This window comes from Harmonia axyridis, chromosome 2 (assembly GCF_914767665.1).
Source record: "Harmonia axyridis chromosome 2, icHarAxyr1.1, whole genome shotgun sequence".
NCBI lineage: Eukaryota > Metazoa > Arthropoda > Insecta > Coleoptera > Coccinellidae > Harmonia > Harmonia axyridis.
The window spans coordinates 32,624,130-32,643,050 of record NC_059502.1 but is presented as its reverse complement, the minus strand read 5'-3'; the positions used below and the strand labels follow the sequence as shown (position 1 = coordinate 32,643,050).

Genomic DNA, 18,921 nt, shown 5'->3' with positions numbered 1-18,921 from the left:
AGATTTTATTCAAGACAATTGAGATGGAACGAACACAGGATTGTCAATACTTTCCTTTCCTTCTGTAGGTAGTCTCTTTCCAATACAAGAAGGCTGGTACAATAAGGAGTGTATGTACGCCCACCAATATTCCTAAACACCCAATTCTATCGATACCTAGAATGATCTTAAATGATATTCATTTTACCTTTGAAAACTCTAATTTCGATCAAATTTCTACATCAATATTTAGGAAAACATAAAAGAATGTCAAAGATTTATGTGCAAACTTCATATACATCTCTGAGTTGCGTAGGTATCTAAGGATATTAAAACACAAACATATTATCTATTGCCACGATATGTCTTGTTTACTGGTTTTTAGGACAAAGACATGGGTGAGTAATTTTTCTGACCCCTAAATCATTAAGCGATGTATCCATACTGATACATTCAATTATTTTAATTTCACAATAATTAGGAACTGGAAATTTCGATATATCCAATAATAAAATAATTAGGACATATTAAATATAAACGTAAAGTTAGTACAATTGTTCACGGTAATGCCTCCTATATTAGTAGAATTGGTAGATATTCACTAAAACTGGTAAAGCAGAAATATCACTTTTGCATACAAAAGTGATAATTCTGCTACACAAGTTTTATTTAGTAGTTTAGCATCACTTTTCAGCAATTTGGTGCACACTAATTTGTTCAAATCAAGAAAAAAATGATCGTGCAAAAAACGCTATAAGTATGACGAACGTTAAGATCATCTATTTCAGACCATAATTGGAATCTTTGATTGGTAAAATACGGTTATGGTTAAAAATGATTCTTAATATACTATAAAAATATATTTTATCTACTCCTATTGCATTTTATATCCATTATTCAAGTCCTTTTGAGTAATTAATAGTATTTATCTACTCCTATTGCATTTTATATTCATTATTCAAGTCCTTTTGAGTAATTAATAGTATTTACTAACAAACAACGTGAGTTATAATAACTCACTGCTATAACTCACTATAATAAATCGTGAGTTATGACCTACATTACCGCTCATTGAATAATATACTATAATTTGGATTTAATATTGGGAAAAGTCGAATTTCATTAGCAATACAACCCCAAAAATTGTTTTTGAAATAGCTTCGGGCTATACAGGAAATGATATAGCCGTAAATTACTCGACTTATGAATTCAAATGGATTGAACCATTTATCTGTTATGATATAACGTAGGTATAATAATTCTAGGGGTGAACCTAAAATGTTCACCCCTTTAACTGAAAATGTTTTTCTCGGACAATTCTAACGGAAATAACAAATCGGAATTCTTCTTCACGGACTCCTGAAATCCTTTGAAAGTATTTATCCAAGTCGAAGAAAAGCCCTGAAAACTTAACTTCGAATAACAATTCCTGAAATTCCCCCATTACGCACCATGTGCAACAAGGAACAGGGATGGCAGCGCGTAAAACGTGTTAAAAGCAGAAGAGTATCTTGTTTCCCGCCAGTGGTTGGTGAAGTCCCAAACAGTTTGTTTCCACCAGCAAATAGGGGACTCGAGAGAGGCTGCTAGGCCGTAAGATCTTCAGCGAGAGCAGGAGTATGCCACCTGACTAAACAGAGAAAAATTAAAAGGGTGAGTAAGATATACTTGCCGAGGAATATTGTCAATATCAAAAAGTTTTGATTTATTTATTATTTTTTGGGCATCCATTCATTAAGTTCCGTAAAAAAACTCAATTTCGTTAATATTTACTATTTGACGATGTTTTTGATGCTATGAAAGTAATATCATGTTATCAGAAAATTTATTAACAACTAATTTTTCGAGTTGTTTAAAAATCGATCAAACTTTGAATATTAAGATTTTTCATTACACATTCTCAGATCTTCTTTTTGTAAAAGGACTGGAATTTTATTTCCTAAGCCTCTACTTTAATTTCTCCTATTTCCTACTGTTGTCTGATTTGGAGGCTTTTCCCCTAGTGCATGTGACTTTTTTCTTCTATTTGGTTCTTTGAAAGAAGTATTTACACTTATCAGTCATTCTTATTTTGATTTGTTGTATATTTCTTAATTCCTTATTCTCATGCTCTTTTAGCGTCTCTATTGTCTTCTTTCTTTGTTTGTTAACTATTTACTCAATAGTTTCAATTTTCAATTCTTCTCTGATTTGTTGGTTGGTTATATACATACCAATGGGGCGCCAACCGCTGTTCTGACTACTGTATTTAGCGTTCTCTGCAACTGATTATTGTCTTTCGTATTAGACCAGGTCACTTCTGCATACGTAATGCTTGGTATTAGCATTATTTTTATTATCTCCAGTTTGTTTTCTACGGAAAGTTTACTTTTAGAGTTGAGCAGAAGGTACAATCTTCCGTGCAATTGCCGTGCCTTTTTTCTGTTTTCTTCAGTTTGTAAAAATTCATTCTTTCATCTAGTATTACTCCGAGATATACTCCAATGGTAAATATAACCAAAAAAATGGGGAATTTTGATCATTATAATCATTCTGTTTTGATTGCACTGGATGTCCCAGTAAAGACTTCTTTGTTCGCAGAAACTCTAAAAATTAATCTTTTATTACAAGGCTATCCTTATATGCAATAGCTGAATTTCTAAATTTTTCTATGAAATATGAATTATATCAATATGAGAATATATTTAAAAGTTCGTGGACCCAACAGATCGCTTCACTTTTTCTCATCTGTAATTTTCTAATTTTGGACTGAGAATGGTCTCAAAAATTAAAGTTCGACCTGCTGATGACGAATCCATTCTCAAATTCAATTCTATTCTTCCGGCTCGCTTGACGTATACACAATAACTTTCGAAAAGAAAAACCTAGGAACTTGAAATTTGAAGGCTAGGTTCGGATTTTGAATGCCGCGATTGAGTTTGTTGATGTGTAGAATCCGCTAGAACTTCCGTGAATATGGCCGAGCGAAGTTTTGTGTCCAGATAATTTCAAAACTGCAGATTCGAACAAAATTAAAACTTGCATTTGGATGTAGAATAATAATTTAAAGTCTCATCCAAATTTTATGCTGATCGCACAACCAGAACCTTATATAAAATCTAAGAAGAGTATCTAAAATGAGTTACCCAATATTTCCATTACCACAAAACCGACGCAGTTGAGATTTTGTGTGTTGCTATGAAAAAACGGTTTCAAACTCCGTGCAAAATTCGGTATTGAATATACCTGATTGTATCTATAACAATGATTTAGTCGAATGATTGAAATAATGATAATGATATGAATAAACCAACAATTGAACCGATCATGATGAAATCGAAAATAGGTATAAAACAATTCGAACCGGAATCAAGAAATTTATATCTGTCTTATACTATGCTAGTTTCATTTTAATGACAAATGTCTAAGATTGCAGTAAAGAGGAAAACGGAACATCGATAAAAAAATGTAGATATCTGAAGTACGGTGGTATCGTATTTATATTTACATATATTTTACCTAATTTTTAAAATGTTCATCAACCCTGATGGCCTTTTGATTGGCCGAAAGCGCTTGGCTTTCAAAATGAAATAAAATTCTGCAGTGTAATAAACATACAAAATATTTATTTTCTAATGAAGTCGATATTTATTGATTTTCATTATTATACCTCTAGTAGCTTACCCGTGAAATATAACTGTTATCCTTGAAGAAAGGAAATTCGAAGAAACTCGACTTTGAATTGAATTCACATTGTGGGGTTTCCATGTAATTTTATTCATTCTAATATGAAAAACATCCCAAAGCTACGATATTATTCAATACAAAAAATGATAACCTCACCAAAATGGCGAATGCCCCGGGTTCCCATTATTTCAATTGAATTTACGAGAAATTTTCATTTTGGCATTGCACATTACCTCCACACGAGTGTACTTTCAGTTTCTTTGTAGGCAAAAATGCTCTATATAGTGAGGGTATCTTGAAAACTATTCGAACTACAAGAAAACAGATAACATTTTCTAGCACTTTTAACCTCATTTTCAATAATGCTCAATAAATCGCTTGTTTGAACTCGTTTCCCAAACTGATTGTTAATATTTAGAAGCACTTTTTTACAAGAAATTGAAAGGTTATCTTTATGAAATTTTCAGTGATTATACGTAATTATAATCTTATAAATAAAATTCTTAACATTTTCTTGAATTATTTATATATAGGCGACTCGTACAAATCGTAAATTTGTTGATAATGATTGAGTTAATAGCTTACTCGATATTATTCATCAGGGCAAAGTCATTGTTGACTACCCATAATATTTCAAGTTCAGAATTATCACAGAAAGTCATATATGAATACTAGAGTACTAGATCATCCAGATAATGAATTTGCTTTTTAAATGGCAAGAAAAATTCAAAATGACTTATATCCAATATTTCTCGATTTTGTCACAATTTTTGAAAGACATGAAATAGCAATTATAAATAAATATCTTTCTGTATTACTTAATGTTGGTATTGCATATTGAAAAAAAAGCTATTGAAAAACAGCAATGTGTTTTTCCTCTCTCAAAATATAGGTGAATTTCTGGATAACTCACAACTCCATTTCAGTTCTATCAGGTCGGTATTATACGAGTTGAAACGGACAAATTAGGATCAGTGCCTTGAAGCCAGAAAATATTTAATGCTCGTCATTCATGCGCCTGTATGCCCTTCGACACCACATAACTGTACATAGGTATCATTATGCATCTTCTTGAATGAATATGGTATATTACTTCCAATAGAAGCAAATCCTTATCAAATATAATATTTTCCATATGAGAAGTGATATCCTATAATGGAGGGAATAATGAACCAAAGTTTTAATATTTTTGTGAAAAACGATAAGTTTTTTTTCCTCCAGTTCCATATTGTCCACAATTTCCAGATTAGGAAACTGAGATAATATCTAATTCCCAACTGGAGTATTCAATTACACATTCATTGAGATATTGCGAATATTCAATTATGAATAAAAAACTCTGCTTCCCTATTCTATTCGACGACACAGCTGCATATTTCGACGAAATTAAATTTCAGATATTGTGAGTCAATTTTGGAAGCGATCAAATATCGTTGGATTTGCATTAATTAGATTTTGGAATTGATTTTATAGTTGACAGTGGTATAGAACACATGTTACAGTGTGTATACAATACATCAATTAGTATTGATATTGAATTTTGGAAATAATGGTAGAATAAAAACCAATGTTATTCGAATGGAAATAATATTTCAGGGTCATTATTAATTTTTGAGCGTCGTTTCAATGTGATTATTATGTCGTCACAATTAATTTGTAGGAGATTACTTCCACCAGCACAAATCCGTACTATCCACAACTGTTACCCCAATTCTAGGCAAGGGATAGCGGTGTTTCATCCCGGAATCACTGATGCCAGTTTGGCACTCGGTGATCCCTGCCAAATACACCTTCTCCTTCTCCTTAGCAGAGCTAGGTGAGTTTGTTGAAAAAGGATCGGGCTTATATCTCAAGTGTTTCCCATGATGTAATCTCCTGGGCAAGCAAGAAGAATCTAAAAAAATTACTTAATATCTCTGTGATCACAAAAACGACGGTGTTAAGATTTTGGATGTTGCTATGGAATGCTACGGAAATTTCAATTAAATCACATCATCAGAATAATAAAAAATTCAAGAAGAATATCGCAAAAAAATAATATTTCTGTGACAATAGTAATTATTGGGATCGTATTTTGTATGTATATTCAGAAGAAGTATTTCAAGCTTCATCCATAATTTTCTGGTGATAGCATAACCATAGAAAATTTAAGTAGGATATCGAAAAAAAAACTAATATTTCAGATCCTACTGGGTGGAGTAAATATATATCAGAATTTCAAGCTTTATGCAAAATTTGTTGTTGATCACGTCATCAGAACCATAGAACATTGCAACAGAATATCGATAAAAAGTGAGGAAAGCCTTGACGTGAATTCATGAGTTTTGGAGCGCTATTTCATTCATGTGCGAATTACGCTCTTGGAGACCACTATATACCCTTACACAGTTATATGGTAAAGGTTTCCAAGAAAACAATTGTCGCATGAATGACGAGCAATCAAAAGCTCAGGAGTTTACCTTAAGGTTTTCCTCATTTTTTCTTTTTATTTCGAAAACATTTCAATTGTTGTTAGATGAGAATGCATATATGTAATATATTGAGGGGCTTTATAAATGATTATAACATTGAAGTGACCTTTGAAATATTTCTCATGGTTTCGAAAGTTCACAAAATTTGAAAAAGAATTGATAATACAGACTTTGTGATTCTTAGTTTTGAAATTTTATTACAGAGAAAAGTTACCAATATTAGCGGTAGCTGTTAGAAAGGCGGTAAAGAACCATGTACAATCCCTCATAAGGACCCTTCAAATGGAAAACAAACTATTTGCCTATAAAACTTAATGAGAAAGGTTAGCTGTAAAGATATTTTTGAATATCTCATTTCATCGATGCCCTTAGCCTATACAAAAAAAGTAAATTGGATCAGCGAGTCCAGTGCAATTATTTTGATCAAAATTGAAGATAACAGTCAGTTTGAAAGAATAATGACACTTTATTTTATAGGAAAAGCGCGCAATGACTTCTATTGAATTGATTATTATGATGTGTAGATCTGTGCATAGATCAATGTGTCTTCTGATCAAGTATTAGTTATAAATTTAAATTTACGATTTTTCCTTGAGAATTTGTAGTCGATACAAAATGGCGAATGCGGTGGGAACACAAAAGTTTCTATAAAAAAGATGCCAGATGTATTATAATAACGTAACGAGAAGTCATTATTTCTAATTTACTATCATTAATTTTTCTGTCAGGTGGAGGCATCGTCAAACATCACTATGGTAATATTGAATTCCCGTAGAATTAGATGTTGAATTATTTCCTCATTATTTCGATGTTTTGGAAATAACCTCAGAGGAATATTTTGTAGAGAAATAAGTTGCTATCTCATTAACCCATCTAGCTCGATAACTTTAACCTTGAATTTTGAAGGCTCAAAATTGGAGATTCCAACAGGAAAAAATTAATTCCCCAAAAAATATACGATATCGAATCTGGTTGGTGGTGTAATTCTACTATTTTATTATCAAATGATAACGTTAACGTACCCCCCCTTCTCCTCAATATGGTGACTATTCACTTGTGAATTTTATCAATTCGAATTGAAAGAAATTAATTAAATATTTCATTTTTGCAATCAAACTAAAAATTTCAGTAGAGAATGTATTCATAAATTATGTTTAAAATAACACCCATTATTCCCCATACAAGGACATGTCCTCTTTCCTAGTTGTTCAGTTGTTACTTTCCGCCTGAAATTCTCTTTCAATCTTTCCGGACTTCTCGCTAGCCACGAAAATTTTCCAAAATTATAATCATATTTGATCAACGTAGAAATCTTTTGATAATCTCAAGAACTCAAGATCTCGTAAACTGTTGATTTTTGGTTATGACTAAATATGGTTCAAACGACAGCAAATGAGTCATACTAACACGTCCAGCAAATCCTTCAAAGGTTCACGTTGAATTTGGAAACACCCTGTACATTCGAATTGATAAGAGTATCTGTGACTGTAGGATCTTAAAATGAATTAAATTGTCATTTCAACTAGGGTTGGTATTGTAAAGACTCCACTAAAAACGTCGAGATCATTAAAAAAATGATTAGCAGACAGTTTATTTAATATTTTTCAACTCGACTCCCCATGGTCTTAGAGTGAATCCTCTTAAAAGCTCAGAGTTGTGTTGAGTGTAAGTTAAATAGTTAATTATTCTCATGTCAGCTCTGATGGAAATACTATATTTTCCTATCCTATGGATCAGAATGTCTCAATCAGAATATGCAATTTTCAATTTTATAGTGCCTCTAATTTTCCTTGAATCAATGTGTCATGTTTGCATGCTTTAAAACATGGAATGAAAAATTAATTACCTAGACATCATCGAGATAACTATATCCTGCATAATTAGATTGTGTTACAATAGATTATTATAGCAAAAGCAGATGACACTGTAGCTATGATGTGGATCTTTTTAATTGTGTGTTTGTACAGGGTGTTTCACGTAAGCGGGTCACGGGATTTTGTGGCTTATCCTTCAAGCAAAATTGAAAGGTGACCCATCGGTATGATAGTATTTTTCACGGGCTATCTAAATATGTCATTGGAAAAACTATCGAACCAAGGCATGGAGTTATTGAGGAAAACCTATTTTACAAACAATTTTTTTTTGTAAATTTGAATGGTTTTCAAAATAAGAAGTACTATAGCAATTGTTTCTTCATTTGAACTTATGGTTTTCTAGAAAACTGAAAATTTCTTCTTGCAAAATATACTTCATAATATTTTTTCATATTTCTGAATGCTCGTTCCATTATGAATCAGAGAATATGTAAATATAGTGATAGTTTCATATTCATTTCAAACTATTCCATTCAAAATCAACCTGAGGAAATTCAGATTCCATATTCGGAAAATATACCCATGTTGTCTATGGTTCTATAAATATTTGATTGTAAAATTTTGAAGTTTTCGTTTTCGATTATGATAGAAGCGAAAATATAAAGCCTGAATTTTCATTCAAAGCAAAAAGCAATGCCTGCCTCTCACTGATTCGCACAGCTTTTTTGTTGTTTTTGATGAGGGTATATTTCCAAAATTTCATATCTTTTTTTCAAGGGTAAACATATTGAGAACTTTGAGAATTTAGGGTTTTTATTTTAGTTTTTATTATAATCGAGATTTAAAACTTCAAAATTTGACAATCAAATATTTATTGAACCACAGACAACATTAATATATTTTCTGAATATGAAATCTGAATTTCCTCAGGTAGACATTGAATGGAATTGCTTGAAATAAATATAAAACTACCACAATATTCACATATATGAATTCAGAATCGATTGAGCATTCAGAAAATATGGAAAAATATTATGAATTAGGTATTTTTTGAAAGAATAAACTTTCTTATTCCAGAAAATTTTTCTAGTTTAAATGAAGAAACAATTGCTTAGAAATTGTCTCTTGAACTTCTTGTTTTGTGAACCAGTCAAATTTGTGAAAAACATTTTGATGGAAAAACGGTTTTTCCTCGATAAATTTCCAGGTCCGATAGTTTTTCCAATAACATTTTTGGATAGCCCGTGAAAAATATTATCAATGGATCACTTTCAATATTGTTCAAAGGTTTAGCCACAAAATCCAGTGACCCGCTTACATGGAACACCCTGTACATGGAAATAACTCATATTATTGTTCAACTATTTTGTATCGATTTAAGCTCCACTGAGATTCTTCCAGAAGAGAAACATAATTATAGCGAATAATCTTCAAAAAATTCCAAACTGTCTAGAACTTACATAAATAAGATTGTGGAGTTGGCAGTGTTTTCAAATGATAAAGAACGAAGAATTTCTTATCGTTCTGGGCGATATCTTATATTGGGTCCTTTGAAACAGGAACATTCTACCCGATAACCCCTTCTACATCCATGAAATGTTCCATCATCATTCGAGCAGATCGCTGGCTTTGTCCGTTCATCAGATCATCCAGATACGTTGATACATCCCGTATGCCTAGCCGATTATTTCACTTCGTCTGTTTTCTGAACAGACGGAGTATACATCCAGGTACTCTGGATTCCTACTTGATCTCCGCTATTCTGTTCAGAATCTGATAGGATGACCGCAATATTTATTTTCAATCTCAAGGAGAATTTCAAGATCGAAAGAAGGGGGAAGACCGCTCAATTTATACAGGGATATTCTGGTTGTTTATTTTTCAAATAATAATTCAGAGGTTTCAGTTGAATATTTTCAGGAATTGAACTTGAAAATCGGCACACAAAATTTCAATCCACATACATTTTTGTAGTATTCGTTTAGATAGATATTCTGTCAATTTCTTATCAGCTTATGGAATATCCGATTATTAGAATTCAGAATTGAAAACAGACATATTGAACTCAATAATTTTATCTTTTTATTGAAGTTTAGTACCTAGACTACCTTAAAGATAGATCCACATTGCCGGTAGATCGATATTGACGTTAGATATACATGAACAATTATGAAAGTGTATATAAGTAATACGCACTTCTGTATCAGACAGTATTCAGAATTTAAGTAATAATTTGAATAATGTAAAAATCAAAATGAGAGTTTTTATTTATAATTTTGACACTCGCCTTGACATCCTCCATATGCATATTGATTTATTGTTGAAGAAACAATGCGCAAACTATGATAGTAATCAGTGTGAATCGCGTTTTCCATTTTGATTACATTTCCTTCAATTCATCTTCGAATATTATGGGAAATTTAATAAAAATTTCAAACAGCCTGGACATATGTCTGAAGTTTATAATGGTGGCCTCTTGGGTTGTACGAAATTCGATCTTACGTACCTATTTTAGAAAGCCATCGATCCATTACATCAGGGACCACAGATTCATGACAAACATCATGGTCTTCAGCTTAGATGGCATATGTATAACTACTTTTTCGAAGAAGTTTTCATTGACGATATTGCATTCATGTGGCGAAATTGCGTTTATCAGATCATTAGTTCTTCGGTGGTAACAGGCTTTTTGGTATACACTTGTAACTTCAAATAACCTTATAGCCAAAACTTCAAAGATATGGTCGCAAGGTTGAGAAAATCTTGTCGACGAACCTGTAGATGATCGTCAATGAAAGTCAATACGTTGCGGTATAGTAAAGAGTCCACGTCCTGCTGAAATAATTTGTCATCAAGCATCATCTTTCAAAAACTAATTAGTTGTTGATTTTATTATGCGGAAAATCATCTCAACACAACAAAATAAAAACTATATTTCATCATAACATGATAACACATTACCTAGTTACGACAAACAATATTGTACGTTTATTATAATAAAAATAAATAAATTTATTATAATAAACGTACAATATTGTTTGTCGTAACTAGGTAATGTGTTATCATGTTATGTCATATTGTATGCCTTATATATTTATTTATATTTTTTAGCCTTGAAAAAGAAACGAACTGTTTCGAAACGTCGGCGTTGTTACAAATTAAACAATAGAATAAAATTGTGTCCAATATTCCCAATATTTTCTTATTATTAAATAACAATGGATGATAACCAAGTAATAATATATTTCATCATTTTCCACTGTTTAATCTTCACCTGAGGTATGAAACACTAGTTTCTTATAGAATGATAACGTTCTTCATTCAACTGTACAGGGTGGGCAAATTTCGATGTTTTAGCACTACAACTTTTAAACCAGATTAGGTGAAAAGAGGTTTTTGGTCATTTTCTATTATTTATATTGATCCGTTATATATTTTTGAAATCAGGAAAAATTAAGCTTTCAGAAAATGGCACAAAAATCTAGTGTTTCCATTTGAAAAACATAACCAATTTCTGGAGGAATCTCATTAATGGATTTGCAGTACTGAACGTACTGCAAATTAAGATCAGAGTAAATATCAATTGATGCAATTCTACATGAGTTATTTGTCTGCTAATTTGCACTAGCAGATTGGGGAAAAATTAGGAAAAAATCATAATATATACTGACCTATAGCTTGATTTATACTCTGATTTATAGGTACATCTTATTTTTTGCATAGTGTACATTTCAAGTATGGTTGACGAATGTGGAAATAATGATGATTTATATCCTAGAATATTTTATCGAAAAAAACTTTCCAATGCGGTACTTCAATTAAATTTTCAAAAAGCACATTTTTTCATTCGAACCGAACGAACCTATCTTTTTTGTGCATCCATGCGTTACAGCTGACCGAAATACGATTTTAATAACGATGCATCCCATAAAATGGAAATAGAAACAAATTTACTCTCGCAGGCTTCCTAGTATTGGATTGTTTGATACGAAATATTGGACTATGTAATGTATTAATGGACTAATGTATCATATCATGAATATCCACGTGCACATACGTTAGTATTAGGTGCATGATACATCAGTTATAATCTGAATGTAATGAGGAATATTTTAATCATTTAATTCTTCGTTGAACCTTACAGCGGACTATGGTCGTTCACAGTGTTTTAGACGTATAATTGAGATATTTTACAAAAACTAATAATAAAATGTTACTTGAAAAAAAATTATTTCAACTGTATACAGGGTGTTTCCAAATTAAACGTGGACCTTGAAGAAGGTGTAAGTATCACTTAATCTTTTTCGATTGAGCCATATTTATTGATAACCGAAAATCAACAGTTTCCGAGATATTCGAGCTTTTATGTTTTTTAAAAAATTTCTCACCTTACTTGATTTTTCGTCAAATTTTTCTACGTTGACCAAGTTTGATTTATAATTTTCATTATTTAGATCAGAAAAAGATATGATATGTATCAAAAAAGCAAAACTATGCTGTATTAGATGTTAAATAAGAATTAGTATGATTTGAAAGTTGATATATGAAATAAAGAAAAATAAATTTTTAATATGAATTTGCTTATAACTTTCGAATTACACTATTAATGTATGACAAATTTTTCTTGAAAACTTGCCTAATTCATTGTTCATTTCCTAAAACACTTTTTGTTAGAATGCAGGCACTAGTTCTGTTTCAACAGATTTTGGTTTGAAAGGGAAAAGAAGAAAAGAAAGGAAAGTAATAAATTTAATTTTCTTTTATTCCAATTAAACTCAAAATTCCAGTGAAAAATGTGTTTATAATTCACATTTGAAATGACCTTCACCATTCCTTATTCAAGCACGTGCCCTCTTCCTTAATTTATTTCTTCAGTTGTTATTTTCCGCCTGATATTTACTCTAAATCTTCTCGCTGCTTCATCTATTCTAACGGTGTTAGATCACTGACAACGAAAATAAGTGAGGTGAGAAATCTTTTAGAAATCACAAGATCTCAAAAATCTCGTAAACTGTTGATTTTTGGTAATCACTAAATATGGCTTAAACAACAGCAAGTGAGTCATACTAACACGTCCAGCAAGTCCTCAAAACTCGAATATCTCGGAAACTGTTGATTTTCGGTTATCAATAAATATGGCTCAATCGAAAACGAATGAGTGATACTTACACCTCCCTCAAGGTTCACGTCTAATTTGGAAACACCCTGTATATGATTTCGGACTCAAAAAATGTATTGTTCTCTAAAAGCGAGGTTTTTAGATTTTTTTGATTCAATTGGCGTTATCTGGGATTATAATTATTTCATTTTCTGAAACATCTCCAAAAAACGGAATGAGTTGTTTTTTATCCAAGTTCCATTACATTGAAGGGATTTAAAGAAAATACTCTGCCAACGAGGGCGTTACTATGATTGAAGATTATCTCTGTATTCATTTGAATGACTATTAAAACGTGAAATATATATCCGAAAGAACTTAAATTCGCATGGAACTGTTTACGTTCTACCTCATACTTATACTGAATTTACATCTGACTATAGTTGGTTCAAATAAAGGGGGTTTTTTTTAGAGCTATAGAACTTTAAATTGCAATAAAACAACAATGGATTATTCGATTGACATGAATTTTATTTATCCGCAAGATAATCTTGTGGTATTACATTTTAAATATGATTTCTGGCATATGACCGCCACGGCTGGCTCGGATGTAGTTCAATCTGGACGTCCAATTTTCGATGACTTTTTCCAACATTTGTGGCCGTATATCGGCAATAACACGGCGAATATTGTCTTCCAAATGGTCAAGGGTTTGTGGCTTATACGCATAGACCAATGACTGTACATAGCCCCACAGAAAGTAGTCTAGCGGTGTTAAATCACAAGATCTTGGAGGCCAATTCACAGGTCCAAAACGTGAAATTAGGAGGTCACTAAACGTGTCTTTCAATAAATCGATTGTGGCACGAGCTGTGTGACATGTTGCGCCGTCTTGTTGGAACCACAGCTCCTGGACATCATGGTTGTTTAATTCAGGAATGAAAAAGTTAGTAATCATGGCTCTATACCGATCACCATTGACTATAACGTTTTGGCCATCATCGTTTTTGAAGAAGTACGGACCAATGATTCCACCAGCCCATAAAGCGCACCAAACAGTCAGTTTTTCTGGATGTAACGGTGTTTCGACATACACTTGAGGATTAGCTTCACTCCAAATGCGGCAGTTTTGTTTAGCGATGAAGCGCACTTCTGGTTGAATGGCTACAACCAGAAGTGCGCTTCATCGCTAAACAAATTTCGCTTATCAGAATCGGGAACAACGGCATTCTCATTTTGGGCCAAATTGCACTATTTGCAAGCATTGTTCAGGCATGAGTCTATTCATGATGAATTGCCAAACCAAACTGAGAATAAATGACTTGACAGCTGTTAAATCGGTCGCCATCTTGAACAGAAATGCCAACTTGAAGTTATATACCTCGAAAAAAAAACACCCGTTATAAGGCTTAGCAGTATCTATAAACGAGTTCACGCATGGATGGGAACATGTACGGTCCAGAGTCAAACTGAACTAAGGATAATTCACATAATCGTACAGTTTGTATTCTATGTAAATCTACATAAAATATAAGAAAACTTCTCAATATAAAATATGTACACCGAAAATATCATTTGAAAAGAATGGTTTATCACTTACAAACCAACTTGATAGACGTCAAGTGGATGTAACAGGCATGTATTGTAATAAAAATTCAGTGAATTAAAGAAATTAATGTATAGTATTCGTACAAAAGGTTTATTCTACCATACGTATAACAATACTCAATAAAATTATTTCGATGATATCAAGGCCATTGATTTCAACCTCTGTACAACGTTATGTTCGTTTTTTGATCATAATAGGCAGTTGTAGATACATTGATGTACTAGTACTACACATGTGTGATAATGCATAATTAATTTAATAATATTCGTATACGTACTCGTTTACAACTTACGCACTCATATAGTATTGAAGTTTTTATCACACTTGTTGTGATTAACTATTATCAATCGGATTATTTTTTTAGGATATGCTACATTCATATGTTTGTGTATATTTTACATTAATAAATATTACTTTTTATTGCGAAATATATATACATCAGTCAAGTATCACTTAAAAATTTCCTTTCATATGACTTTCTATCATAGTATATATCATCCATATGATATCCACCTATTGTTGGAGCCTTCAGCTAAATATCCTTGATATCTACCTTCCAAACTTTTAAAGTCTTAAAATCACCCAAGTTTTCTGTAGAGCAATCTAGGTGGCTGTGGTGTGTGTAATAGTGATGGTTCGCTATTCACTCCAAACATTTGTTACACCAAATTCAAAGCACTTCCTTGTTTAAACTTCACATTGACTAGAATGTTCAATACATGTTTTGCTTACGAAATGTTGTCCGAAGATTTATCGTGATCTGCCAAATGAATGCCAAAATAGGCAAGATAAGTTCTTATCACAGTTGCTGTGCACAGTTAATATTTTGAACTTAACTCTACAGTATTATAGAGTTTATTTATGTAATATTCTGAATAAACTCTCTTATTATTATTATTATCACAAACTCAGGAAAAGTTGTTTTGCTTTGAAGCACATACATACCAAAAAATATTGGGATGACACATAAAGTGTTTCACCCTATTGCAGAACAACCAACCGTGGCAAAACACCATCCACATTCACGAGAAAGACTGTGTTTGCTCAATGAAACTGTCCTGCTATCGAGAAGACGGAAATGATCAGGTATCTTGGGGTAATTTTGGTGAGGTGACTCAGGAAATTGATCAGGAAATTCTACGAATTGAGAAACATTCTCGAGAACAAAAATCTAACCTGCACCATACACCGAGATTGTTTCCCACGGAATATAAACCAGTGTTTATTCTGGATATTCAAGAACAAATCTGTTCTTCAGGAAGAAAAGGAAAAGCTTACACGATTCGTGACAAATTTATGCTTAACTCCACCATCCTTCAAAAAGAGTCACACACAGAGGTGTGTTTTCTATATCACGGCCCCAAACTTTTTAATCTCTTACCAGTTACCATATTTCAAATTTCAATGTATACAAAAACTCAATCAAAGCTTTCATCATGCTCAATAGAGAACTTTTCAACTTATTTGGTTGATTGAAAGTGGCTATGAGAGTGGTAACTTGTGTTTTTTCTTCTTGGGTTCTCTCTCTCTTTCTCTTTATTTTTGTAACTATATTTTGCTCAAAGGATCATCAAACTAAATGTTTTGCTTGGATGTAAAAAAAGTGTGTATAATCTCGGTCCTGCAATATTTAATTCTTGTAATATCTTTGAACACCCCGAATGGAAGATGGAGAGAACAACACAAGTTGCTACTTAGGTGCGTCCATCCTCACATGAAGGGTATATAATTTGCAGATTGTATGATTGAAATTGTATTTATTTTTCGAAGGAATAAAATTTGATTTGATTTGAAAGCTACGTCAGCCTGTGGATGTAATTGCTTTAGTTCAGTGTTTTGATATTATTTTAAAAACCGACGTAAAATTTCACACCAATTTTGTTCTTCATTTCATTTTGCCTGTATAATATAAGAAATTCATTGAGTTTATTCCAGTTTGTAACTGAATCTCGGAGAAAAACGAACAAAAAAAATCTACAATGTAAATCTCTGAAACTCCCATAAAACTATTCAGAGCCTTTCTAGAGGGTTGTATTTGCACCGTTTTCTTCAGAATGCTTCAAATACCTCTTGCACTTCACGGGATGGCTCATTGACTATCTCCACCGGTGGATTTTCAATTTTCTTGGCAGACTGCGACAGTAAGTCGGTAAATATTTGACCTAAGTAGCGCTGACGGCCATCGAGAAAGGCTAAAGAAGACTGTCCCGAGCTTTTACTATTCAAGTAAGACCTCACTCTCCCAAACATATTAAACTCAAGAACCTGTTCCACTTTAATTCGGACCGGACAACGTTTCCACGTAAAAGGGTTGAATTATTTTGGGGACATGCCTAGTTAATTATACCCACCATAAATTGGAAGATATTTATGGTGTTTTTATGTATGACTAAGACTTGGGAAAGCATTGGCGAGAAACGTAAATTAGAACGACAAGAGCTAGCGAATTGAACACTTGTTAGAAATTTTCCAATAGTTTTATTATTTTTCAATTCAATTCAATTCAATTCAATTCGATTTATTCAGGATGAAAAGGCAATGTACACTTTTTTACATAATAAATCTATATAAATCCTATAACAACTGGTTCAAAAGCAGTGTTACCTAGGCAAGAATGCCTGTAGTGTAATCCAACCTTTCGCGGATGCTAACAAATTGTACAGGGTGGGCAAATAAGTGAGGTAAGCGGCTATATCTCAGGATCCACTCATCGTAGAGACTTGCGGTAAAAAGTTTTAACACTAAAGTGTACAAGAAAACACACTGGAAATTGTTTTGAAGTTCATACTTCTACCGCTAGGCGGCGTAATAGCTATCGTCGAGTAGAAAAATGAATTTCACTCGAAAATATTATATCAAGTGGATGGAAAAATATCATCACTATAATCCTTGAAAAATTCTGTATCTTCTTGAATTGGTATTTCCGATTTTATGATATCGAAAGGAAGAAATCTGACTGAGTGAAATGTCTTCAACTTCAGTTTGACTTAACATTTTTGAGCAAATTAGATCTCATTAGAGAGATAACATCTTGTTGATTAAGGAAAAAATATACTCATGATAGATTTGTTTTGCTGCTTCCGATAGGGGGAGCTAAGTCGAAAGTTCGTTGTTTTGTTCATTTTTCCTCAAAATTTCAAATGTAATGATAGAATTTTTTTAACATGAATTCCATCGAATTTCCATGGAAAAAGCTGAAGGTCGAAAAACGATAGCTTCAGGCGTTCTGGAGTTATGGCCGAAAGAAATTATTCTTCAACAGTTTTTTTTATTAGATGTACTGAAAAAACAAATTGTCTTTTGCTTTTGAGGTTCTATAGCCACGCATGTCAGAGTTTAAGAAAAAAGTATAACCAAAATTAAGTCTTAATGGAGCATATAAATGACCTAAATAATGATGACAAAATTTCGATTTGTTCGGTTTGTCTTGTAGCACACCTTATTCTGATCTTTGTTGAGTGGACAAGTTCATTAGAATCTTAAGTACAGATTAATTTTGATTCTGCGCGGAAATCGCTTGTTCGATTCTTTCAATTCTTGGAAGATCCTTCGATCACAGTCCAGAATAATCTGATACTATAATTTTTTTGTGATTGAAATTAGGGAGTTCATCCTACATTGCCATATGAACGTTTCTTCAGAAAATTGAAAGAATCGATCAAGCAATTTCCGCAAAGAATCTGTGAATTGGGGTGTGGTTGTTTTGAAACACAAATTCTAATTTTATGAATAGGTGTTTATTGATGCACAGATCACATACAAGTTGCACCAGCCTGACGCTTATATATTTGGATAGAATTGAGTAGAGATTATTACTTGGTTTTGTTTCGTTAGATTGTGGGTGTTTTACTCGAGGTTACTGTTGAAAACTGTCTCCTCGCATGGGGTGTTTTGTTGCCTGGGGTCGAACCTTCTCAAGTGGTAGGTACCTATTTCAGCGATATATTCGATGCGATGTTGCCAATCGCACAGTACTGAACATACCGGCGGCCTTGAAAGTATCCACTTTCAAAAACAAAAATCACATGAAAATAATTGCATCAGGTCTGGTAAGATAGATTTACATAAAGTTTTCCTAATGCTAATAATAAATTAATGATAAAAAAAAGGAATAAAAAAATTAAAAAATGGGTCTAGAGAGTCAATTCACTGGCAAGATGCTTATTTTGCAAATTGCTCTTTTCACAATTCCGTTCTTGGTACGGACACTGACAACACGAACAATATTGTCTGTTCCGGGATGCACAGAGGTGATTCTTCCCAAGGCCCACTGCTGAGGTAAGG

The 18,921-nt window shown here is 32.5% G+C and overlaps 1 protein-coding gene across 1 annotated transcript in view; it reads left to right on the top strand.

Annotated features, from left to right (window-relative positions):
- Nucleotides 1-1,479: 1,479 nt before the first annotated feature.
- LOC123671950 (sodium-dependent serotonin transporter) overlaps nt 1,480-18,921 on the top strand; it is a 96,360-nt gene continuing 78,918 nt past the window's right edge. The window contains exon 1 of the mRNA XM_045605859.1: nt 1,480-1,632. The gene's annotated coding sequence lies outside the window, so the exon portion shown is untranslated. The remainder of the gene's footprint in view (nt 1,633-18,921) is intronic.